We start from the raw sequence: 27,750 nt of genomic DNA, 5'->3' as shown, positions 1-27,750 counted from the left end.
GTGTCTTGGAGATTCATATTCCTTTCTTTTGAGATCACTGTAGGCAATTTGCCAGCAAAAAATTCTTTTTGACAGCAAGCCAGCTTTCTCTCCCCACCTAGGATATTCTATACCACCCAGTGCTAACAGACACCTTAAAGTGTAAGCATCTTGAACACACTTTATGAGAAAGCTACCTCCAGGTCTTCCCTTGCTTCAGCATACTGCTTTGGATGGAGGCTCAACTGGGCAGGGTAGGCACAAGGCCCACAAAGCCCAGTTACCTTAATCACAATTGCAGAAAACTTGGCACTGGGGGGTAGGTTGGAGGCGGGCAGGGAGCACAGCAAGAGGAACTTGAGATTGCAGCAAAAGCTCAAAGTCTGGAGAACCATGACCCTGACCATGAAATGCATAGTTCCAACTGGGCTGACCTTTGATTTGCAGTCTTAGTACTGAGGTCAGGGGCAGGATACATGTTGAGATGCAGGACTAAGGGTGGTGAGGGCCAAGCACTAAGAGAGGTATGCCTCACATACCCAATCACCCTCCGTGCATTCCTCAGGAACACTGAGTCCGGAGTATTCCCAGAAACCAAAGAAATAGGGCAATGGGCAGGTCATACAGGCACCCAGCAGCCATGACTTGGGAGCCAGACTCTAGGTCTTAGAGAGCAGATCTACTTCTCAGCTCCATGAGATGAAGTTATGGGGACAGACTAAGCCTGTAAATACTGAAATTTGCTAGAGACTGAATTTTTGTGTGTTCCCCCACCCACCACCCCTCACATTCATATGTTGACATCCTAATCCCTAATGTGATGATACTGGGAAGTGGAACCTTTGGGAGGTTAGTGGAGTCCTCAAGAATGGGATCAGTGCTCTTATAAAAGAGATCCCAGAGAGCAACCTTGCCCTTCCAACATCACTGTGAGAACACAGTGAGAAGTTGGCTTGTCTATGAACCAGGAAGCAGGCTCTCGCCGGACACTGACTCTGCCAGCAGCCTGATCTTGGACTTCCCAGCTTCTAGAATTGTGAGAAATAAGTTTCTGCTGTTTATAAGCCACCTCGTCTTTGGTACTCTGTTATAGCAGCTGAAATAAACTAAGACAAACTCCCTGCCTTGGTTAGGGGTCCAGAACTGGGTATGAGGAGGAGCAGCTAGAACTGGGTATAGGAGTGAGCTGTGATGTGCTAGAAACTGGGGAGGTAGGGAAGGGGGGGGGGGAGGAGGAGAAAGAGGAGGAAGAGGAAGGGGAGATGAGACAGTTGCTAAAGGTGGTTTGCTTTTGAGGGAATTCAATATCAGCTTTTCATACTTTTGAATGCAAATCTCCATCAAAATACTGTTAATAATTGATAAGGTAATATCCTATAAATATCTGTATAACTACCTCACAGGATTGTTTTAAAGCTACTATTAATATTTAATAAGGCATAATACCTAATTAATACTTAGGTATTATTTAAATCTACTTCAGGGCTGTAGTGAGGAATAAAGATAAGAATACAAAATGCCTGACACATAAATGATATTTATGAAATAGTAATTATTACTGAGACTATGAATTATAAATCCATGCTCCAACTCTGGAGTCAGACAGACTTGAGTTTATGTGACCTTGAGCAAATCATTTAAAGTCACAAAACCTTGGTTTCCTCATCAATCAAGAAATGGTTCCTCCTTCACAGCGATGCTCTGAAGATGAAATGTGCTAATGCTATGATATTTAGCACTGTGCCTGTCACGTAGTTATTGCTGAGTAAACACTAGTTATTATATTGTTTTATGAGGCCCTTATCGTTATATTTTCGCGTGGTTTGTCCCTGATGTCATCACATATGCTACTTCCTTGTTAAGGATGCCCCGTGGCATTGCCCACCCCCAACCCCCTTCGGAATATCAGTGATTTGAAATTCTGAAATCCACTTGGAAGAATCCCTTCCTTCTGATCCTCCTTGAATCTACTTTCATTACTTTTTTTCCCCTTAAATGCTCTAGGTCGGCTCTCTTTGCCATTATTATTTTAATGTAGGACATTCTTGATCCACAACCGATTATTCAAACCGAGCACATCTTGTAACTTGGAAACTCTTTGTTCCATAACAGTCATGCCCTTGACTGTAACCATGACACTAGATTCATGTCCATAGCACTTGTTTTTTCCAACATCCCCCTTGCCTCCCATTGATCCCTCCATTATTATCTCCATTACAATGAGTGAGGACCCAGCATTATTTTTACGTTATCTTACCAGTACCTTTCCCCAGGTACTCAATGGCCTTCTCTTACCTGTTGCTGTCATCCTTCTTTGTCATCCAATCCTTCTCAAGGCCTATTTTCTTTCTGCGTGTCCTCTTCTTTGCAGTTTCCACTGATTTAAATGTTGGTGCCATTCACTAGACTCTGACTTCCAAATTAAAGAATATGCTTAGTGACTTGGCTAGCAGAGAGATACAAGTACACTATGTTATATATAATGATTAATTTCTCATTAGCTATGAATTGAGTTTTTGCACATAAAACTTTACTTTAGATATCCTAGGGGAGTTAACTATTTCCCATTATAAATCCCTTTGTAAAGCACACAATTACCCACTAGTTTATGGTTTTGTACATAAAAATGTGAAATGTTGATATAGTGTCAGACCTATTATTCATTTGGGATTCTGTCTTAGGAAGAGTTTATAAAGATCATAGCTATCAGACCTACTTAAAAGTTGAAAGAAGCCCTACAGCTTGCGGCTTTTTTGCTCCCTTAGCCATAATTTTTAAAGTGATGATATATGAAAAATAAATACACTTCTGGGTAACCTAATGAAGCAATTATATTTATTTACGCTTGTTTCTTTCCAAAATTTCACTAAAATGCTAAAGGTTTAAAAGTTTTAAGAAGATTTAAAAAAAGATATGGGGTGCCTGGTTGGCTCAGTTGGTTAAGCATCCAGCTCTTGATTTCAGCTCCTGTCATGATCTCAGAGTCATGAGATCAAGCCCTACCTCAGGCTCCATGCTTAATATTCTCTCTTTACCTCTCCCTCTGCACCCCCCGCACCGCTCACTCTCTCTCTCTAAAAAAAAAAAAAAAAAATTGGGGCATCTGGAAGGCTCAGTCAGTAGAGCAATGCGATTCTTGACCTGGTTTGAGTCGTGAGTTTGAGCCCCACACTGGGGATAGAGTCTACTTAACAATAAAGAAAATAAACATCTTTTTAAAAAAGATATAAATCCACAAGGAAAAAGAGAACAAGTTCAGAGACCACAGCAAATGAGAGATGTCAACAACATTTTGGAAGATGGAAAGTGGCTAGGTAATGATAAGGGACTTAGTAAGAGGAAGTCCTAGCTAATGCAATTAGACAAGAAAAAAATCCCAATCAAAATCTCAGCAAGTTATCTTGTCGATATCAACAATCTGAATCTATAGTTTAGAGAGAGAGGCCAAAGACCCAGAATAATCAACCCAATGTTGAAGGAGAAGAATAAAGTTAAAGGACTGACACTACCCAACTTCAAGACTTATAAAGCTGTAGTAATCAGACAGTTCGCCATTGGTAAAAGAATAGATAGATTAATGAAACAGAATAGAGAGCCCAGACATAGACCCACATAAATATCATAAATTGATCTTTGATGAAGTAGTAAAGACAGTACAATGGAACAAAGACAGTTTCTTCCATAAATGGTGCTGGAACAATAGGACATCTATGTACAGAAAAGTGAATTTAGACACAGACCTTACAAACTTCACAAAAATTAATTCACAACAGATCATAGACCTAAATGTAAAACACAAAACTATAAGAATTCTAGAAGATAACGTAGGAGAAATCTATATGACCTTGGGTATGATGACGACTTTTTTTTAAATTTATTTTTTATTTTTTTAAAGATTTTATTTATTTATTCATGAGAGACAGAGAGAGAGAGAGAGAGGCAGAGGGAGAAGCAGGCTCCCAGGGAGCAGGGAGCCTGATGTGGGACTCAGATCATGACCTGAGCCGAAGGCAGACGCTTAACCATCTGAGCCACCCAGGCGCCCGATGACGACTTTTTAGACACAATGCAAAAGGCACCATCCATGGAAAAAATAACTGATAAGCTGGGCTTCATTAAAACTAAAAACTTCTGCTCTGTGAATGACAATGTAAAGAGAAAGAGAAGACAAGCCCAGACTGGGAGAAAGTATTTGCAAACAACACATCTCATAAAGGATTGCTATCCAAAATATACAAAGAACTTTAAAACTCAGCAAAAAGAAAACAAACAACCCAATGAAAAATTGGGCAAAAGACGTGAACAGATACCTCACCAAAGTAGATATGCAGATGGTAAGTAAGCATACGAAAAGAGACTAAATATCATGTGCATTAGGGATTTACAAATAAAACAACAATGAAATGCCACTAATACCTATTAGAGGGACCACAATCCAAAACACTGACAGCACCAAGTGCTGATGAGGATGTGGATAAACGGGAATTCTCATTCATTGCTGGTAAGATGTAAAATGGCACAGTCACTTTGGAAGACAGTTTGACAGTTTCTTTTCTTTTTTTTTTTTAAGATTTTATTTATTTATTTGAGAGAGAGAATGAGACGGGGAGGGTCAGAGGGAGAAGCAGACTCCCCACCAAGCAGGGAGCCCGATGCGGGACTTGATCCCGGGACTCCAGGATCATGACCTGAGCCGAAGGCAGTCGCTTAACCAACTGAGCCACCCAGGCGCCCCAACTTTGACAGTTTCTTAAAACTAAACTTTCTCACCATACAATCCAGAAATCATGCTCCTTGGTATTTACTGAAAAGAGTTGCAAACTTATACACACATGAAACCCTACACATGGATATTTATAGAGACGTTATTCATAATTGTCCTAACTTTCAAGCAACCACGATGTCCTTCAGTAGGTGAATTGATAAACTGTGGTCAATCTAGACAATTCAGGAATATTATTTAGCACTAAAAAGAAATGAACTATCAAGTCATGGAGTTTTCCCTCATGGAGGAAACTTAAATGCATATGACTAAGTGAAAGAAGCCAATCTGAAAAGGCTACGTACATACTGTATCATTCCAATTATGTGACATTCTGGAAAAGGCAAAACTATGATTAGTGGTTGCCAGGAGTTGGGAAGAGGGAGGAATGAATAGGCAGAGCACAGTGGATTTTTCTGGCAAGTGAAACTATTCTGTGTGATACTATAGTGATAGATTCAGGCTATTATACATTTATCAAAACCCATAGAATATACAAAACCAAGAGTGAATCCCGATGTAAACTATGGACTTTGGAGGATAATGACATGTCAATATAAATTCATCTTTATATAAATATAACAAAGGGGGCGCCTGGGTGGCTCAGTTGGTTAAGCGACTGCCTTCGGCTCAGGTCATGATCCTGGAGTCCCGGGATCGAGTCCCACATGGGGCTCCCTGCTCGGCAGGGAGTCTGCTTCTCCCTCTGACCCTCCTCCCTCTCATGCTCTCTGTCTCTCATTCTCTCTCTCGCAAATAAATTAAAAAATATATATATATAACAAAGGTACTACTCTGGTGCATGATATTGATTGTAGGAGGCTGTGTATGTGTGCGTGGGGGGTTATATGGGAGCTCTTTCTACTTCCTGCTCAACTTTGCTGTGAACCTAAACCTACTTGAAAAAAATTAAGCTTGTTAATTAAATAAGTAAATAAGGACAACATGCACATCTGAGAATACATATAACATTAATTAGTCTTTAATATAGCACCTGTTTTGACATTTGTCTCTTTTTTCCTAATACAGAGTTATTATTAAAATGAACAGTGTCTTAAAAATAAAAATAAAAATAAAAATAAAAAAATAAATAAAATGAACAGTGTCTTTTTGAGACCTTAAGGCTCAAGCCAAAGGGTCTTTCTAATGCTAGATGCCAACTCCAGGCATCTCTTATCCTCTTTGGCTTTGGGGGCTTTATTCATAATGCTACTCTCAAACGTTAGAGGCATTTTCCAATCAATCGTAGCATCCCTGAGATCCCATTATAAACTAAATATTTTTCATTAAGAGAACACATAAATAAATTATAGGAATTCATTCCACTTGGTATATTCATACTATATGGTCATTAAACTAAATGTATTAAAAATGTGTATTTAGACATTGTGTATTAGACCAATGTTTGCTAGAAATGCTAGGTCTTGAAAACATGTTTAGGATAGCACCAAGTTGTACATTATACATATAGCATAGTATTTTTGTATTCATTTGTATTGATTTGTATTTTTAATGACATTATTTATGCAAAGTATAAAAATACAATAATAGTAACTTATGGGAAAGGAAGAAGGAGGGTAAGTGAGAGGCGGGCAAGAACACAAGGACTTAAACTTTATTTTCAAAATTTTCAGAAGAATCTATTATGATACTCCTGATTTTCTCCTGAAAGGCCCTGCGGGGTAAAAGTTACTTAAGTTTCCTGGCCATTTTGGAAGGTAATGCTCTCATTTGACCCGAACTTACGCTTTCAATGTTGAGAAGCATACCTAATTCTGGCATTCTGAAATTTGTGAATTCCATTTGCTCCCTCTGTCTTTACCATTGCAATATTATTGGCAGTACCTGTAAGCAGTATATTTAGAGTTCACTGGACCTATGATTAAATCCCTTGTTAGCAGTTTGGTGTCAGGTAAGTTATTCAATTCTGTTTCCTTGTCTGTAAAAACATTCCTCTCTGGTTGTTATGAGGAATATATTACATGGTGGCTGACATGGAGCTGGTCTCAAGAAATGCCACCTTTGTATTTTTTATTTTTTAAATTTTTAAAATTTATTTTTATTTACTTACTTATTTTTTAAAGATTTGTTTATTTATTTTAGAGAGACAGAGTGTGGGTGCGGGGAAGGGACAGAGGGAGAGAGGGAGAGAAACTCCTCACTGAGTGCAGAGCCTGATGTGGGGCTGTTTTCAGGACGTGAGCTGAAACCAAGGCTCAGATACTTAACCGACTACGTCACCCAGGCACCCCAACGTATGTCAGCTTTTTAAAGACTTACATCATCTTCTTTCTTCGTCTTCAAACTACTGGTAGAATGAATGAATGAATGAATGAATGCCAAGAGAATTATACTGTCAACATGAAGTAGGTATACTGAGAGAGCAGGCCAGAGATTTTCCATGAAAACATAAGTTAATAAAACAGCAGTTACAGTTCATGCCTCAGTGTGTTTTAGAGGTAATGGAAGAATAAGTGAGCACTTCCAAGCACACCATCCAAGAGGAAGCTGATATGTCTTTGTAAGATGTGTGATGCAAGAAATTAAGTTTTCTCCACTACCTCAACCTACCATCAATAATAGCATGGTGCCTCCCTTATGTCATATGATACATCATGTAGATTACCTGTATTAACCGCAGAATAGAAGTCATGATCCAGAGTTACTAAAAGTGAAAATAGATGGGTGGTGGGGAGGCACCTGGCTAGTTCATTTAGTAGAGCACACGGCCCTATGGCTCTTGATCTCGGGTTCATGAGTTGAAGCCCATGTTGGGCATAGAGCTTACTTTAAAAAAAAAAAATCAAGAAATGGGGAGTAGAGGTAAGGAATTGTATAATTTAAACATAAAGATATGTTGTGGTTTTGAATATAATAGCAGTGTGTTTAATATACGATCTTCTGAACTACCTAGACAATGGACAGATAAGCCCCTTAACAAACCCACAATCAGAAAATTCAGAATAGTAAACATCCTGAGTCCTTGTCTGACCACTTCAGGTTCTGAGGCCTCTTGGAACAGAGGTGGTTGCCCAAATATTTCTCAAAGTAGTCAAGTATTTCTCAAAATGAGGTCTATCTCGCCAATAAGAAGCAAGTGTGTATCATGTGTCTCCTCCGGAGGAGATATTCTGAAGAGGACACATCAGTTATGTAGGATTCTAGCCAAAAACATAACCCAAGTCTAATCACTAGAAAACATCAGCCAAACCCACAATAAGGGATGTTCTGTAAAATAATTGGCTTGTGTTCTTTAAAAAAATGTCAATGTCATAAAGTAAAGATAGGCTCAGGCACTGTTTCAGATTGAAGGAGACAAAAGAGATGTCACACTAAATGCAGTATGTACCTGGTCCCTGGATTGGATCCTGTATGGGGAGGAAAAAGTTGTGAGAAAAAGCATATTGAGGCAATTGATAAAATTGGAATATGGATTGTATATTAGATACTTTTATCTAATTTCCTGAATTTGATAGCTGACCAGTGCTTATGTAAAGAGAATATTCTTTTTTTAAAAAAATATTTTATTTATTTGTCAGAGAGAGAGAGAGAGAGCACAAGCAGGGGGAGCGGCAGGCAGAGGGAGAAGCAGGCTCGCCGCTGAGCAAGGAGCCTGATTGGGGACTGGATCCCAGGATCTTGGGATCATGATCTGTGCTGAAGGCAGACGCTTAATTGACTGAGCCACCCAGGTGTCCCTGTAAAGAGAATATTCTTCTTTTTAGGAAATACACACTGACGTCTTAAGGAGTGAAGAGGTATGACGTACAACTTACTCTCAAATGATTTAGAAAAAAATTTTCTAGATAGAGACAAATAGAGAAAAAAAGAGAGTGATATAGTAAAATGTATCAAAATAAAAATTGATGAATCTTAGTAAAGCATGAGTTCTTTCTGCTCTTTTTGCAGCTTTTCTGTAAATTTGAAATTATATCAAAGTGAAAGATAATTTTATTTTTTATTTATTTTCTTTTAAGATTTTATTTATTTGAGAGAGAGAGAGAGCATGAGCAGGGGGAAGGGCAGAGGGACAGGGAGAAGGCAACTCTTCTCTGAGCAGGGAGCCCCACTTGGGCTGGATCCCAGGACTCCGAGATCATGACCTGATCATGATGCTTAACCGACTGGGCCACCCAGGGGCTCACAAAATGAAAGGTAACTTTAAAAAGTGCCTATGGATTATCTGTATCAGAACACTGGAGTACAGTTGTTGCTAAAGATGCAGATTCCTGGGCCCTGCCACTGACTACTGAAGCAGAAAGTCTGGGGGTAGAATCTGGGAATTTTTTTTTTTTTTTAAAGATTTTATTTATTTATTTGACACAGAGAGATAGCGAGAGCAGGAACACAAGCAGGGGGAGTGGGAGAGGGAGAAGCAGGCCTCCCGCCGAGCAGGGAGCCCGATGTGGGACTCGATCCCAGGACCCTGGGATCATGACCTGAGCCGAAGGCAGACGCTTAACGACTGAGCCACCCAGGCGCCCAGAATCTGGGAATTTTCATTTAAAAAATTATTCTTGGTGATTGCTATGCATACTAACATCCGAAAACCACTGGAATGGACTTAAAATAATTTTCTTAGCCTAATCAACCAAATGCCTTGAGGAAGAATACTCCTCTTCCTCCTCCTAATAGCGAAAGTGTACTTATATGGTAAAGACTGTATATATTTTCTTCAATTCTCACAATCATTTCTATGAACTACTGTATGCTCTTTTTACAGATGTGTAAAAGGTTAGAAAGGCTAAGTCAATTGCCAAGGTCTCATGTTATTAAGAGATGGAGCCAGGATTTGAATCTAAGGACAAACTGACTTTAGGGCCACACTCTTGACACCATGCTCTTGAGCCCAGCTGGGAAAATACATGTTCAGATTATAGGCTTTGGCTATCATAAAACTGACATGTTGTTTGTCTCTTATAAAGTCAGTCCTTAATTGCATATTAAGGAAGGAAGCAGCGATGCAGCTAAAGCAATGAGCATTATGATAAGGCATGGAATTTCCCCTCCAATTCTCCATCCCGGTGACAAAGCCTTGGCTCTGTGATTAAGATAAGGCCACAGCCTGTTTGTTCTTTTAGATCACTACTGTGATTTTCCCATACATTTTGTAGATCCTCTGTAATCTGCAGGTACCAGGCCAGGTAAGGTCTGGACATACCCTCGCCAAAGATAGATCCACTCTCAGCGTGAGAGGGTTTCCTCAGTGAGGTGAAATGTCATAATAGTTTTAAACTAGGAAAGGAATTATTGATGACACCAAGGAAACACCTGGACTAAAAAGAAGTAGGCATTTTCCAAGGAAACTGCTCAGCTGGGGCTGTCTCCTCTGGTCCAGGGCATTGCCACCTTCCTGAGGCTTGGTCCTCTGTGGAGGGAACAGCCAGCCTACAGAAGAAGGCCTGGAGAAGTAGCTGGACCCTCCCTGAACCTTCAACAATAACCCTGTAATAACTTTGCTAATACGGACAGAGCTGGACTAAAAACCAGTCTTCTAATTCCAGAGGCCGAGGAGGTCTTTCCACTAAATCATGCTGCCTTCTGAATGAAAAAGATAAATACTGACAGGTTTTTTTTTTTTTTTGCAGTCATGATCTCATGTATTTTTATAGACTGATAAGTGCAACCCTTGTGGTAAAACAAAACAAACAAACAAACAAAAACCCCAACTGTGTTTTTCAGCTACATTAGTTGAAATGCAATGTGTAAAGAATTAGTAGTGAATTTTGTTGTTGAGAGACTCATCCTTTCTAACTAGAAAAATGAAACATTCTCAGCAAAAAACACATCCCTATTTTGAAGGGATTGAAGAACCACCCCCAGCTTAGTCCTACCACTGTGTAGTTGTTGTAGTCCTTAAGAACCTTCAGGTGGCAGGTGACATGATCTTATACACTGAAGATCCTGAATCCACACAAAGAAAGTATTACAGCTAATAAATGAGTTCATCAAGATCACAGGATACAAGATTAGTATACAAAAAAACATTGACCATACACCTGGAATAAAAAATCTGAAAATGAAATTAGGAAACCAATTCTATTTACAGTAGCATCAAGAAGAATAAAGTACTTAGGGATACATTTAATAAAAAGTGTAAAACCTATACTCTGAAAACTACAAAATATTGTTGAAAGTAATTAAAGAAGATCTAAACAAACAAAAAGACTAATATGGACACCTCCCAGGACACTATGGATGCAACACAATCCTTATCTAAGTCCCAGTTGGGTTTTGTTTGTTTGTTTTTTGCAGAAATCAACCAGCTGATCCTAAAATTCATATGGAACTATTCAAGGGACCCAAAATAACCGAAACAATCTTGAAATAGAAGAGTGAAGATGAAGGCGGCTGGGTGGCTCAGTTGGTTAAGCGACTGCCTTCGGCTCAGGTCATGATCCTGGAGTCCCGGGATCGAGTCCCGCATCGGGTTCCCTGCTCGGCAGGGAGTCTGCTTCTCCCTCTGACCCTCCTCCCTCTCGTGCTCTCTGTCTCTCATTCTCTCTCTCTCAAATAAATAAATAAAATCTTTAAAAAAAAAAAAAAAAAGAAGAGTGAAGATGAAAGAGTCACACCTCCCAATTTCAAAACTTACTACAAAGCTATAGTAATCAAGACAATATGGTACTTAATCAAGACAAGATGCTTACTACAAAGCATCAGTAGACACATATAGATCAATAATAGAATTGAGGGTCCAGAAATATGCCCTCACATTTATGGTCAATTGATCCTGACAAGGGTGCCAACACCATCCAATGGAGAAAGAATAGTCCGGGGCAACTGATAGCCACATGCAAAAGAATGAAGTTGGACCCCCACCTTACACCTCATACAAAAATTAGCTCAAACTGTAGAAGCTAAAACTTAAAATCTTAGAAGAAAACATAGGTGTAAATCTTTGAGATCTTGGTTTCTTAGATATGACACCAAAAGCACAAGCATCAACAACAACAAATAGTTAAATTGGACATCATCAAAATTAGAGATTTTTGTTGCTGTACCATCAAGAAGTAAAAGGAAAACCCACAGAATGGTAGAGAATACTTGCAAATCATCCTTCTGGTAAGGGACTTGTATTTAGACTATCTAAAGTACTTTTACAACCCAACTATAAAAAGACAACCCAACGTAAAAAGGATGAAGTTTCTGAATAGATACTTTTCTAAAGAAAATATACAAATGGCCAATAACCATATGAAAAGATAGTCCATATCATTTTTTTAAGAGAGAGAGAGCATATGAGTGGGGGGAAAGGGACATAAGGAGAGGGAAAGAGAGAATCTTAAGCAAATTCCACACCCAGCATGGAGCCTGAGGCAGGGCTTCATCTCACGACCCTGAGATCATAACCTGAGTCGAATCAAAAGTCGGACACTTAACCAACTGAGCCACCCGGGCACCCCAAAGATAGTCAATATCATTAAACATCAGGAAAATGCAAATCAAAACCACAATGAGATATCGTTTCATGCCCATTAGCATGCCTCTAAGCTAAAAGAGGGAGAATAGCAAGTGTTGATGAGAATATAGAGAAACTGGACCCCTTATGGAAATGGGAAATGGTGCAGCCATTTCGAAAAACAGTCTTGATAGTTCCTCAAAAGGTTAAACACAGAGTTGCCATATGACCCAGCGATTCCACTCCTAGGAATATAACCAAAAGAATGAAAACACATGTCCCTGCAAAAACTTGCACATGAATGGTCCTAACAGCATTATTCGTAACAGCCCCAAAGCAGAAACAACCCAAACATCAGCCAGCTAATGGATTAGTAAATAAAATGTACTGCACCTAGATAATAGAATAGTATTGGGCAATAAAAACAAATGTAGTTCCAATCCATTCTACAACATGGATGAACTTTGAAAACCTTATGCTAAGTGAAAAAGCCAAACACAAAAGGCCATAGTGTGTGACTCAATTTACATAAAATGTCTAGAATAGGTAAATCCATAGGGACAGAAAAAAAAAGAGCACTTTTCTAGGGTTGAGGAGTTTGGGGAGAAATGATGGAATGACTGCTAATGGGTATAGGGTTTCTTGTTGGGGTGATGAAAATGTTTTAAAATTGATTTTGGTGATAGCTACACAACTCCGTGAAGAATATACTAAAAACTGTTCAACACTTTAAATGGATGAATTATGTGGTATGAGAATTGTTTATCAATAAAGCTGTTTTACATCTATATGTGCATATATATCCATATATTTATATCCACATATTTATATCCATACACTTATAAAGAACCTCAGGTCTGTGTTTTTTTCTTCTTTTCCTCTCAGTAAGAACAATTGCTCAGTAGGTGCTTGTCACTACTTAGAAGTTTAATGTCTTAAAATGAGGAAATTCCTAGTAACTCTTTCACTTAATGTGCCTGGGAAACATGAATTAAAACTTCTCTAGATCAAAAGCACTTGAAGGTGGCCGCAGACAGGTTTCCAGCTGGGGGACAAAGAGACAGGCAAGAGACAGTCCCTTCTGCTGGGACTGAGGTCAGAGAATGCAGATCAGAAGTTTAAGGTAAGGAGGGTATTGTATCTGAAATGAAACAGATGGGACAGAAGCTGATCGGGGATATACACAAATATTTCCAAGCGTGTCACTCTTCTGTACTGGGGTGTGTGATTTTTTTCCACTGAGCCCAGTATCGTCAATATGGGTTGGGCAAAAAAATGGATTCAGGGCCCACCCCTGGCTTTGCAGGGCAGGTGAAATAAAAAGACTATGGGAAGGGCAAGCTGGAGGTACTAGTGAGAGAAATAAATGAGGTGAGAGATGCCCAGGGAGAGACGGCGTGAAGGACAAGGGAAGAGTGGGGGTTTCTAAGTTGAGAGGGATGTCCAGAGCTGGAAGGACAGATGGTCATGATCAGAGGCCGGAACAATGGAGCTTAAGGTGTCATAAAGAAGCAGTTCTGGGTGGTGACAAGGTCCAAGGAGAGCCTGAGAGGGGGTTGCTGATGGGTGGGTGCTACAGCATCTGTAAATTTGCATTCTGGGAGCTGCTAGGTGTTGGGGCAGACTTTTAGCTTTTCTCCCTGAAATCAGTTATCGTCAGGAATGGAGGCAGAATTTATTGCTGCCTTTATTTTATTTTTTAAAGATTTTATTTATTTATTTGACAGAGACAGTGAGAGGGGGAACCCAAACAGGGGGAGTGGGAGAGGGAGAGGCAGGCTTCCCGCTGAGCAGGGAGCCCGATGCGGGGCTTGATCCCAGGACCCTGGGATCATGACCTGAGCCGAAGGCAGACGCTTAATGACTGAGCCACCCAGGCGCCCTATTATTGCTGCCTTTAAAAGAGAGAAGCCTGCCTGCCTCTGCCGCATGCCCAGTTGGCCCCCAAATCATTTAAACTCATTCTGCTCACCTTTGGAAGATTTTCAGAATTATTTCATTAACCTCATTTTTAGTGCTTTTGTAATGAAATGAATTTAAGCTAAAATTGCTAAATATTGCCAAGTAAAATAATTGGGCTCCTATAGGGTATAATTTAATATTAGGATATGCTAATTATTACTTTGCAAAGAAAACATTTATGTACTTTACAGATATAAAAAGAAGCTCCTGCAGGTTTATTAGAGATTTTAGATTAAATATAAATGGGAGAAAGACAGCAGAGCTGTGTTTAAGTGTAAATTTTCATGCTATAACATCAAGCTTTTTTCGTCCTTGTTTGCTTGGCTCACAATCCTAATTTCTAAAGCCATCAATTCTTTTTATGGTACAAAAAAGAGAGCAGCAATGAAGAAGTTTTATATACTGTTTGCTCTTGCTACTAAAAAGATGTGACATCTTGCAAAGAATGTTAAAATTATCATAAAATCACAATGACAATCCTAAGTAAATAATACTTTGCTTAGCTATCTTCAGTTTAGAAATATGAGTTAAGAGAGAAGGGGGGATGGGGAATTAAAAAAAGAAGAAGTATGAATTAAGAAATGAGACAGAAACAAACGGTCATTTGGAAGTACCATGAGAAGCACAGTTCCACACCAATAAAAGCTAGATAAGTAGTTCATGGTAACTATTAGAACACCTTTTTTTTTTAAATTTTTTTAAAGATTTTATTTATTTGCGAGAGAGACAATGAGACAGAGAGCATGAGAGGGAGGAGGGTCAGGGGGAGAAGCAGACTCCCTGCTGAGCAGGGAGCCTGATGCGGGACTCGATCCCGGGACTCCAGGATCATGACCTGAGCCAAAGGCAGTCGCTTAACCAACTGAGCCACCCAGGCGCCCTAGAACACTTTTTAGTAGGAGGAAAACATTTCAAAGCAATTTCAGCTGCAAGAGTTCCCGGCTTCATTTATAGCAGGTCTATTTGGGGTGAGGTGTGGTTGGTAGGCTATAAAGAAGATTGTTTTCCTTGTGGAACACATTGATTGGAGGTGATCTAAATGGCCTTTGCTTAAGGCAGCAAGTTTAGGAGCCATAATTTGCTCTTTAGAGCCTTCGATTCTTGTCACAAAGGCCCAGACCAGATAGTTTATACTTTGGCTGGGATGATACCCTCTGGGTCTACCCTAGTGTTTCAGTGCTTTGGCACAATATCATTTGACTAGTCCGATGTGGGATTTGAAGTCCAGATTTCACTTTTAAACTTGAGTTATCCATGTGGTCTTAGAAATAGCATTTCCGACCTCTCACCGTGTCCTGCCAACTTTACCTCCTAAATTTCTCGCAAATGCATCTTCTTCTCAACTCCACTGCCACCACCGTAGACCACGCTACTGTCCTCTCTTGCCTGGGCACTCTAATCCTCCAACTGGTCTTTCAGTTTCAGTTCTATCTTCCTACACTTAGTTTTCCACATAGCAGCCAGTGTGTGGGCCTTAGAAAAAATTAGACCCTGTATCTACTAGGGTGACGACCCCAGACTGCTTTCCTTTGATCTCTCTAACATGAGAAAGATGTCATTGTATGTCTTGCTTTAAGTCACTATTACTGTACTTTGGGCTTTTCTGTCATGCAGAGCTAAAAACCCTGATTCTAATGAATGAAACATGTACTTGAAAGTCAAGAAAGCAAGGGTGTATGCATCAGGCGCCATCCTGGTTTCACCTCTTACAAAACCTATGACCCAATAGATTAGTTAGCTAATCTTCCTAAGCCTTCCACTTCTCCCATGTGAAATCGAGATAACACTCCTCAAGGGTGGTTGTGAGGAGCAAATGAGATTCACTATAGAACGTATCCAGCACGGTGCACAGTACACTCTCAATAAATGGACTCTACCTGATTAAATTTGGGGGCATTTCCATAGACCAGTATGGGACACAGGAGAGCTGTGGACATTAAGAGATTATCCACATCTAGAATATTAGCATGGCAGTAGTGGAGCTCATGGTTTGCAAGGCGAATAGACTAGAAACAGGGACAGGCTTCCAAAACCTCAAATCTAGCTGCTGGCAATTGCAGTGGAACCAAAGCAGCTACTGATTGGGCCCATTTTCTGTCCCAGGCACATCCTGGGGGTTAAAGCCACAATGATAAAGAAGAACACACATGATTCTTACGCTCTCAGAGTTTACAGCCTCGTATGAGAATCAGACATGGAACTACTAATGAGCAGTTCTATGACAAATGGTGATTAAGTGATCTGAAGGGAAGGAACAGAATGTTCAGAGACCTTGTACAGCGGGCTGCATGGGGCGAGGCTAATGTAATGAGGTAGGATTAAGCTGAGATACGAAAGATGAACCTGATTTGACCAAGTGAAGGGCAGCAGGGAAATGAAAGGCAAAAACCCTGAGGTGGAAAGGCACACAATGGGTTCTCATAAATAAGATGAAGCCAGGGTACCTGGATTGGTAAGCCCAAGGGGGGCACCTTGCATGGCATAAGCTGGAAAGAAAGGTAAGAGGTCTGTCCTATAGGGCTTCATAGGCCATTATAAAGGGTTTTAGTCCAAGGATGACATTCTTCCCAAAAGTTACCTACTCTATTTCAATGTCTCCTGCACGTGCCTAACCATAAGATTCATCTGGGGGCTCTTTTTAATTCCAGATTTTAGTGTATATAAAAACTCCTGGAGAGAACAAACTGGTGGTTGAATGTCATTTAATTCAATGTAACATGGACTTACTGAAACTTTACCCAAGCCTCATATAAGAATTTAAACTATAAAATTAATATAACTTGGATGGCACTACATTTGTAAAACGTCATACTTGAAGAGGCAGCATTTTAGCATCGCTCCTTTGCCCATAGCTTTGTTTAATTCGTAGTACTTAAAACAGGAACTCATGTCTGCAAGACAAAGGATGAGATATTCTTTATTCTGGGAGAGAGGGGATAGAGAGGCAGGGCCTGCCAGGCTTCAGGGTGACAGAGAGTGGAACCCTAACTCCAGGGCCTGTTGGTGGCTGTGTTGGGAGGGAGAAGCTGGTCCAGGATCCCCCAGCCCAACTCTAAGGTTTCTCAAGGCTGTGTGGCTGCCAACAGCTGATTCCAGACAATTTTTTAAAAATTATTTTTTATTTTTTCTAGAGGAATTAGTCAAACAATTCATGAGCAGAGAAAAGTTTTTCTACTCGTAAAATTTTGTTTGTTTTCACCATGATAAATGTACTCTTAAATCACCATCATCTATTTCATCCATCCCACCGCCCACTTCCCCTCTAGTAGCCATCAGTTCTCTATAGTTAAGAGCCTGTTTTCTTGGTTTCTCTCTCTTTTTTTCCTTTGCTCATTTGTTTTGTTTCTTAACATATGAGTGACATCATACGGTATTTTTCTTTTTCTCACTTCTTTCGCTTAGCATTATACCCCATACCCTCTAGCTCCATCCATGTTGCTGCAAATGGCAAGATTTCATTCCTTTTTATGGCTGAGTAATATTCCACTGTGTGTGTGTGTGTGTAGCACATCTTCTTTGTTCATTCATCTATTGATGGACACTTGGGCTGCTTCCATAGTTTGGCCATTGTAAATCATGGTTCCAAATAATTTAGAACTCCATTTTGGTTTATGCTTTAAGTTTGAAAGAGACAAAGGATTTGAAAGTGTGTTTTATAAAATGTTTCTTAAAGACATTTCAAGAGGAAACCACTTACAAGGAAATTCTTTCCTTACCCTTCCTACTTCTTTCAGCCAATAAGTACCTGCCTACCTCAAGGGGTTATTGTCAGCCTCCAACAAGATGTGCGTGCGTGTGTGTGTGTGTGTGTGTGTGTGAGAGAGAGAGAGAGAGAGAGAGAGAGAGCGAGAGAGCGAGAGAGCAAGCTCTGTTGACTGCAAAGCACTGGAGATGCAAGGTGGCATGATTTTCATTATAGCAGGGTCTCAGCCAACAGACTCAGTCCGCAAGATAACAAATCAACTTTAAACACATAGCTGGAATACGAGCAGAGTGAAAATGTCTGCTCAAACCCCTTAGGATTTAAGCTGATGAGAACCATGGAAAGAGCCAACTTACATCACAGAAGGCTTGGATAAGAATGGGAAATTTAACCCTGGTAAGGACAAGTAATATGCTTTAAAGGAAACATTAAATACACTATCAGCCCTGAATGGCTTGTTAACCTCTGATGTATCAGATCATCAGGGAGCAGGTATAGCAGAGAAAAGGTAGGATGGGTAGGGAAGCTGGACCTCTGTAACCTGGCTAAGAGACTGCTTGGGGACCCAGGGGGTCAGGAGACCCACGGTCACCAACCATTTGCCAGGACTGAGTCGTTTCCTGGGATGTGGACTTTGAGTGCTAAAATCATGAAAGTCCTAGGTCAACCAGGAGGAATTGGTCCCCTGAAGGCCACCCCAGCTCTGTTTCTGATACACTCTGTGATAAACAGCCCACGTCCCTTCTGCACACCTCATCTCTTCTGTTCATAAATGCAATTATCCTGTGTTCCCTTTCTACAGGGGAATTCCTCTTCCTTATCAAACATCACTAGATTCTACCACCCCAACACCAGAATGTAGATGCTCCAATGGGATTTTTTTTTAATTTGTGGGAACACCCAGAAACATTGAATACTTATGAGATCAAAGGTTCCAGAACAAGTTAGGAGCTTGTTGTCAATGGTAGGTCTTGGAGCTGTGAAGGGAAGCTAGAGAGGAGATTCGGTGTGTTCTCCTGAGGATGGAGGTGAGGGCAAGGAAGGGAGAAGGTAGTTCAGAGCAGCTAGTCAGGATACTGTTTCCAGAAAGAAGGCAGTGCTGGGAAAGTCTGTGGACGGAGTCCCAGGAAATTGCCAAGCTGGAATTCAGGTAACTGTGAAGAAAGAAGTCTTGTGTGGAAACTAAGGGGAACCCCAGACCTTGAGAAGACTCAACTTTTTGGAAATCTAAAGAGGCTGAAGGAAGTGGATGTGGTTTTAAACGGGAGGGTGGGGTGTGGAAGGATAGAATGATGGAGGATAGAATACTGAGCGACCAGCAGGTAAAGAGGTGAGATGCAGCAGCTCTGAGTTGGAGCCTCATGAAACTGCACCCAGAACTTCTCGACCCTGGACAGCTCATAGGCTGAGCTCTCCTTGAACTGCAGGTTCCTAACTGGGCAGTTAATCGTGGCTCTGAGTGGCAACAAGCATGCAGAAGGGATGTGCGAAAGCAAAGAACTAAGTCAAAACTGTGAGGTGCTCTGTATAAATGCAGTAGTTATTCAGAGAAGGGGCTCTGGAGTCCTGGACAAGAAGGCAAGCTTCCTGTGGGTTAAGAGATGGTCCGAAAGAAAGAAGGATGGCATTCTGGGTATGAGGAGCGGGCAGAGGGAAGCTATGGAATGTGCCCGTTTAAAAGCAGAGGAGGCTGGTTGGGAAGTAAATGAGAACTGAAGTAGAATTTGACAATGTTTCCCAACCTTAACTTTATGGCACTCAATGAAAATGTCATAATTGTGTAGGGTAAATAGAGGCAGCTCTAGCAGCACCAGGCTCTGCCTTGTGAACCTCACTGAAACCCACTGGTGTGTCCAACCCAGTGGCTGCTAAAGTCTAGAATGAGTGAGAAATTGGGTAGTGAAGGCCCTGAAGTTAACCAGATAGAGACACTCAGAGTAGATTTTAATAAATCTACTACACATGGGAAAACGATGTCAAAACTGGAACAGGAAAATGCAATGTTAAATACGGTGCTTTCAGAAAAACACGACGACAACCACATAATCTAGGATGCGTTGGGAATAGGTGATAGTTTGAGAATAGAGGAAGGATGCTATTTTACGAATAAAAGAAGTATTACTCTTTTGTATCGTTAGTGATTCAGCTGAGGTACTTCTAGTCGCTGAATATTACTGAAACATGTTGAAAAGATTGAAATACATTTTAAAATGAAGTATGAGCAATATTATTTCTTCTGCCTTGGTTTGGATGATAATGATGATGTCACCATTCAAGTTATCCTATTTGTCAGTTTAATAAAAAATAAATTATTTAATCTGAATGAATTAAACAAACACTGAATTAAAAAATTCATTTCCTGGGTGTCTGGCTGGCTCAGTCGGTGGAGCATGCGACTCTTGATCTCGGGGTTGTGGATTTGAGACCCATGTTGGGTGTAGAGATTACCTAAAAATAAAATCTTAAAAAAATTTTTGTTTCCTACCATATATAAGGCAGTAAGCTAGACGCCAGGAAAATGATGAGAAAGACAGGTGATGTGGGACTCCTAATCTCAGCAGAGAACCTGAAATACAAAACAGCCAGGCTTGTTGCAAGGTAGTGAGCACCGAGGCAGAAGCATACATATGAGGAAAAGGCAATGAATTCTGAAGTGGTGGGAGAGTCTTTGATATCTTAGCTGGACCCCAAGGGATGAATATAATCAAACAGACACAGAGAAGGGAAAAGCATGAACAAAGAACGCATGAACTTGAATGTGTGAGGTTACACGGCGCATCCTTTCAAGAGGGTGAACACCTTAGTGTGACGAGCAAAATAGAGCGTGAGGCACGAGACAGGGGAGGGGTGAGGAGGGAGCAATAAGAGGTGAGACCAGAAACAAGTAGCATCCTCTGAAACTTCCTATCTCTCTCTCAGTGGAGAAGAGCTTTTCCACCAGTCTCTCTTAGAGAGACACTGTAGTGTGTCATCAGGAGCATGGGCTCTGGAGCCTGAGAACTGGAAATCAAGTCTCAGCCCCTCCACTTGCTGGCTGAGTGACCTAGGGCAGATTGTCTAATCTCTCCATCTGTAAAATATGCCTAACAATATGGTCTTTATAAGGTCTTTGTGAAGATTGAATGAGTTAACGCATGCAAACCATTGAGAACAGGGCCCGGAATGTTGAAAGTGATCAATACATGTTAGCTGTCATTACCATTTTAATATAATCACCAATAACGTCATTATTTTGGTTCTGTTAGGAAAATACAATCTGAATTTGTTCGTCTCTTTTGAATCTGAATTTGTCTCTTTTTTTAAAAAGATTTATTTATTTATTTATTTATTTATTTATTTATTTATTTGAGAGAGGGAGTGCACATGAGGGGGTGGGGCAGAGGGAGTACCAGAGAGAGACTCTCAGGCAGACTTCCTGCTCAGCAGAGCCTGAGGCGGGGCTTGTTCTCAGGACCCTGAGATCATAACCTGAGCCAAAGTCAACAGTAAGACTCCTAACTGACTGAGCCACCCAGGCGCCCCTGAATTTGTCTTATTCATAGATGTGCTGCATGACTTCATAGGTTTTGTCAGAGGAAGAACTTGCTGAAATAGCCTTCTCCAAAATACCTTAGAATACTCATCTACTACAGTGCTTGAGAATCTCCACTGCAGAGGCCTTAAGGCTCAGGGGATTTTAGGAGGTCCTTTATAAAGTGTTCATCCTGTAGGCAGAGGGAACACACAGCCGTAAGCAGCTCAGCATGGATTAGTTTACCACACTAGGCAGGAAAGACAGGGCTGAACCAAGGAAATGCAATGTTGGACAGGTAAGAAAGAAGATACTAGCTTAGAGGGTTGTCTGGTGGGAGAGTGGGGGTCTTAGGTGGGGTCTTCAGTGCCCTTTAGAAATTAGGGATCATTTTAGTATCAAGAGGGGAAAAGGGAAATTAGTTGAAAAGGAGAGGGGCGCAGAGAAGAGAGAATTGTTTACTTCACAATATTGTTTAGGGCCAACCTTGTTAATAAAAAGTAGCTGAAATGGCTCAAATGAAGCTATAGTCAAGTCTCGATGACTTGACCCAACTTGTCTAAAAAACATTGAGGCTAATGATTACTAACACTAATATAAAAGAAAAAATTAAGTATATATATGCTTATATATATTTGTATATTTATTATATATTATATAGATTTATTATAGACTTATATATTTACATATATTTATAATATATATTTCCCTTATATATTTTATACATATTTATATACATATTTATATATATTTATAATATATATATTTTTTCCCTTTTTATTTGAAGCCGACTAGCAGTCAGAATTTGACTCTTGGGGTGCTAATTTCTGGTTTGCAACTATTTGTAGTGATGGGGGGGAGGTGTGCCAGGTCATCACACATTTACAGCGCTGCTGAGGGGGTTTCCCCCTAGATAGGAACTAGATCACTGGAGCTCTAGCGCAGAAAGCAGCCCAGGTAGGTGAAATGTCGTTGTAATTGCTGCAAGGAAAAAGAGAGGGTCCAGGGGGTTCTTCTGCCCAAGGGAGCCCCTTCCTGGTTATAATCTGATTTGCTATGTGTATCCCACCAGATGGGTGGAATCAAACCTTCTAAGGTGTTGTGGTTAGATTGTTTTAAAACATCTGGAAACTCCTGGAAATGTGAGAAGTCATCTTTCTCTTTCAAAGGACCATCTTCTTGTGGTTCCGGTGTGGGCTTTTGAAACTGAAACTCTACCATGCCTGTGGCTATAGGGTGGAGTCTGTTTTCCCTTTCCCCCTATTGGGGTGCACATGAAGGCTCTCCAATGCTTGACTTGATTAATGTTTGCGTTTTGATAAACAGAGCTCTAATTAGCAGGAACCTATTCAAGAAGGTCCTTGCTTTCTTCAGAGCTCTCTAGAAGAACTGGCCTTCTCAAACTTGTTACAGTCATTGAAACCATTTATACATGTCTGCCTGGGCTGTTTTGGAAATAAGCTACAACAAAATAAATCTCAGGAGGGTACCTAGGTGGGTTGAAAGGTGGCAGGGCAAAAAAAGATTTATATAGATATATATTTTGTATCTAAGATGAACTCTGAAATACTATAGATTAAGCATCATCTGAAATTGTTCCCTGAAGTCAGCTCAAATGCAGATTCTTATCCATTGTAGGTACTGAATTTTATATAAACATACATTTTATATAAAATGATTACTAAAAGTTTTTTTTTTAAAGATTTATTTATTTATTAATAGAGAGAGAGAGAGCCAGCAGGGATAGGGGCAGAGAGAGAATCCCCAGCAACTTCCCTGCTGAGCGTGGAGCCTGTCAAAGGGCTCAAACCCACGACCCTGAGATCACGACCCAAGCAGAAATCAAGAGTTGGCCGCTCAACCGACTGAACCACCCAGGTGCCCCAATATTGAATTATCTTGAAACTGAATGTGCCACAGTGGTCAAGAAAGTTAAAAAGATAAGCCCCTTCATTCGCCCTGGGCAACCAACCAAAACAAAACAAAAGACCAGGGCATATCTACACTTGGAATATGGTGTATTGCTTTGTTTGCTTAACTTCAAGAAAAGTCTAATGAAATAGGAGCCAGTCAAGAGAACAGCTGAAATAATCAAAATTAGGGCTTCCACATCCCTTCCACAAGGAGCTACTTAAATAGCAGATTCTGCAGTGTAAACAGAAGGATGATGTTATGGCTGAACTGTGTCCCCCGAAAGTTCATATATCGAAGCCCTAACCCTCAGTACCTCAGAATGGGACTGCATTTGGAGACAGGGCCTTTACAGAGGCAGTTAAGTTAAAATGGGAGTCCTGAGCGTGGTTCCCTCATCTAATGTGACGAGTATCCTTGTAAGAAGAGATGAAGATACACAGAAAGAGAGAGACACCAGACACATGCACACACAGCATCAACCATGTTAAGCCATAGGGAGTGGGGGGCCATCTGCAAGCTAGAGAAAGAGGCCTCAGGAGAAAACAACCCTGCTGGGAAGGAACTTCCTTAGAGCCTCCAGAGAGAGCGTGGCCCTGCCGACACCTTGATCTCAACCGCCCAGCCTCCAGAACTGTGAGAAAATAAATTTCTGTTGTTTAAGCCACTCAGTCTGTGGTCCATTGTTATAGCAGCCAAAGCTGACTCATACAGATCAAATAATTTAAAATTAGGAAGGGTCTAGGAAAGAATGTGATTACTTCAGGATACCTCTAGGTCAGGTTTTCTTAAAGCAAGGTCTGTATACTACTACCCATATCAGAATTACCTATGATATTTCTTTTTTTTTTTTTTTAAAGATTTTATTTATTTATTTGAGACAGAGAGAATGAGAGACAGAGAGCATGAGAAGGAGGAAGGTCAGAGGGAGAAGCAGACTCCCCGCTGAGCAGGGAGCCCGATGCGGAACCCGATCCTGGGACTCCAGGATCATGACCTGAGCCGAAGGCAGTCGCTTAACCAACTGAGCCACCCAGGCGCCCCACCTATGATATTTCTTTAAAAAGCAGGCTTCCAGGCTCCTCTGGGAGTACAAAACGTTCTGGTATGAGAAAATCTATCTTTTCAATAGACATCCCGAGTCGTGTTTTGCACGCTAATGTTTGAGACCCACTGTGGAAGGTCCTGCTCGACCTCTGGCCCTTCTCCGGGTCTGGCTGGCTAGTACTGATCACATCTCAGGCAAGTGCTGGTTTATCTGGTGCTCTGGCAGATGCTCACTGATCCAGGAGCCAGGTATAAATCCCACTGTATGTTCTCTCCGTCAGCCAGTATTTACTAGCATGTGGAGGAATCCTGAAGGGGACAGATCAAATAGAATCCATGTGCCTTACCTGTCTTACTCACTTAAAAATATAATGATATATAAAGAAGAATGTATACCATTCAACACCAAGAAAACAAACAATCCAATTAAAAAATGAGCATTTCTCCAAAGAAGACATCCAGATGGCCAACAGACACATGGAAAGACGCTCAACATCACAAATCATCAGGGACATGCAAATCAAAACAACGAGGTATCACCTCACACCTCTCAGAATGGCTAACGTAAAAACATAAGAAATAACAGGTGTTGGTGAGGATGTGGAGAAAAAGGGACTCTCGTGCATTGTTGATGGGAATGCAAGTTGGTGGAGCCACTGTGGAAAACAGTTCCTCAAAAAACTAAAAATAGAACTGCCATATGATTCAGCAATTCCACTACTAGGTATTTACCCAAAGAAAACAAAGACAGTAATTCAAAAAGATACATGCACCCCCATGTTTATTGCGCCATTGTTTATAATAGCCAAGATATGGAAGAAACCCAAGTGTCCATCCGCAGATGAATGGATAAAGAAGATGTGACACACACACACACACACACACACAGGAATATTACTCAGCCATAAAAAAAGAATGAAATCTTACCATTTACAACAACATGGATGGATCTAGAGGTTATAGTGCTAAGTGAAATAAATCGGTCAGAGAAAGACAAACACTGTATGATTTCACTCATATGTGGAATTTAAGAAACAAAACAAAGGAACAAAGAAAAAAATATATAAACCACAAAACAGATTCTTAACTATAGAGAACAAACTGGGGGTTCCTGACGGGAGGTGGGTGGGAGGATGGGTGAAATAGGTGAAGGGGACTAAGAATATACTTATTGTGATGAGTAATGTCTAGAATTGTTGAATCATTATATTGCGCACCTATAACTGATATAACACTTTATGTTAACTATACTCGAATTTAAAAAAAGAATATGATGGCATCTTTTGAACAATCATCTACCGTACATATATTGTTTCTCTCGTGAAATTTATTCAAAAATGCTATTACCTTGGTACCTAAATTCTCAGAGAAAATACAGAGGACTAGAAAAGGCATATATAACTTTTCTATTGCTACATATTAGTTGAAATTATAGGGCGCCTAGGTGGCTCAGTTGGTTAAGCGACTGCCTTCAGCTCAGGTCATGATCCTGGAGTCCCAGGATCGAGTCCCGCATCAGGCTCCCTGCTCAGCAGGGAGTCTGCTTCTCCCTCTGACCCTCCTCCCTCTCATGCTCTCTGTCTCTCATTCTCTCTCTCTCAAATAAATAAATAAAAATCTTTAAAAAAAAAAAAAAGAAATTATATGGAAAGTTCTCTGACAGGGCCTGTGCCTTTTTATGCCCCACACAGTTAAAATATAATATTAGTGAAAGAGATAAATAACATCTACAAATAAAAACAAATTAATAATAAATGGAAAGAAATCTAGTCAGTTGTTTCAGCCAGGCTCTGAGCTTTCATGCATTTCCTCATCGCCAGAGGGGATGGGAATAGAAAGTATTCTTTCATATGGCATAAAAGTGAATTCTCTTTCTTTCACCTGTGGACCAACAAGGGAATTAAAGAGAAAGAGAGAGAGAGAGAAATAGTTAAATAGTTGAGAGTCCAAAGCAAACACAGTAACAAATATCTTCAAAATAGAATAGGTGGCATCCTGATTTAAACATGGCAGTTCACTAGGGACATGTAAAAACTGCCCACAACCCCCATTTACAAATTTGATTAAGGGATCTAAGATTTTATGGGTTTTTTAAAAAAACTGAAATGGAGGTAGGCCATTTGAGAATGTTCACGTGGGCAGGTCGTTGGGTTATTTGTCTATGCTCCTTATGGCGGTCCAGCATTTGAAACAGAATTTAGCTCCAGTGTCCAGGAGTGACCTGGACTGTCCAGGGATCCCTACGGCCACCATTTTTTGAGCACTTAATGGCAGGCGCTGCCTAAGTGCTTCTCCCTCCTCGACTAACTAAATGTCAGTGTCTCTGTGTGGACCACCCATTCCCATTGGATTCTTTTTTTTTTTCTTTAGGGGAATGGGGATGGGGACATGGATGGGGAATCGGAATTTTCATTAATGTTCTGGGTGCTCTCCAGAAAGAATTCTGGCACTTAAAATGAATTGATTTTAAACTCTAGACCTTAATACTCTGGGGAGGTTCAGAAGAGAAGCCGTGAGAGCAACTGGGCTTCATTAGGAAAGAAAAGAGGACATCCAGCCTTCAAGGAGACCGCTTCCCAGTCGGGGCACTAATCGGTTTGTCAGAGGAGGGAGGGTCCTAACAATGAGAACCGGCTGTGTTGGCTGAAAAGGGGCTCTCGGTTTGGACGGCAGCCCTCCTCGTGTGGTGTAAGGCTTGCTGCTCATTACCAGACCTTTCTGAGCGGCCCTCTTCCTGGGAACTGGGCTCGGCGACGTCCCGCCGGCCTAGGGACCAGGCAGCCCCAAGGGCCTGACCCGCGCGGACCGGCGGGCTCCGGGACGCGGGCGGCGGCCGCGGCGCCTTCATTAGAGGGCGCTCTGGCGGCGGCTCCGCCGCAGTCTCGGCTCCCGCCGCTTCCTCCCGCCGCCCCTCCGCGCCAGCCCGGCGAACGCGGCCGGGCCCGGGGGAGCGAGTCTCGGCGCCGCCGGGGACCGGGCGCGGGCCGCGCCGCAGCCGGAGCGGGGCCGGGCCCCGCCGCCGCCTCCTTCCGCCGGCCCCGCCGCCGGCCATGCATTCTTCCGGCTCCTCTGGCTCCCGCAGCCCGGGCCGGGGCCCGGCCAGCCCGAGGTAACCTCCGGCTCGGCGGGCGCAGGCCCGGGGCTGCGGCGGCGCCGGGCCCGGAGAGGCGCGGAGGGGGCGGGGAAGGGGTGTCGTCGTCGTGCGGCCCGGGGAGGAGGCGGCGGCGGCGGCATGAGGGACGAGGGCGCGGTAGGCCCCGAGGAGGAGGCGGGGGCGCGGGGCATCCGCCCGCCTCCCCGGACCCGCCCCGGTGACAGGTCCGGCCTCTGAGTCCCCGCCGTTCCTCTGTCCGCAGGCAGCCGCGAGGGGAGTAGGGCGCCCGCGCGCCCGCTCGCGCCGCGCCTCGGCCGCCGCCGCCGCGTCCATGACCGCGACCCCTCGGCCGGGGACACCCGCCGCCGCCGCCGCCGCC

General features: G+C 41.7%; 1 protein-coding gene across 1 annotated transcript in view; it reads left to right on the top strand.

Annotated features, from left to right (window-relative positions):
- LPGAT1 (lysophosphatidylglycerol acyltransferase 1) overlaps positions 1-27,750 on the top strand; it is a 122,725-nt gene that overhangs the window by 11,246 nt on the left and 83,729 nt on the right. The window lies entirely within an intron of this gene.

This window comes from Mirounga leonina, unplaced genomic scaffold (assembly GCF_011800145.1).
Source record: "Mirounga leonina isolate KUSES-001 unplaced genomic scaffold, KU_Mleo_1.0 Mir_154, whole genome shotgun sequence".
Lineage (NCBI taxonomy): Eukaryota > Metazoa > Chordata > Mammalia > Carnivora > Phocidae > Mirounga > Mirounga leonina.
This window is presented reverse-complemented; position numbering and strand designations above follow the sequence as displayed.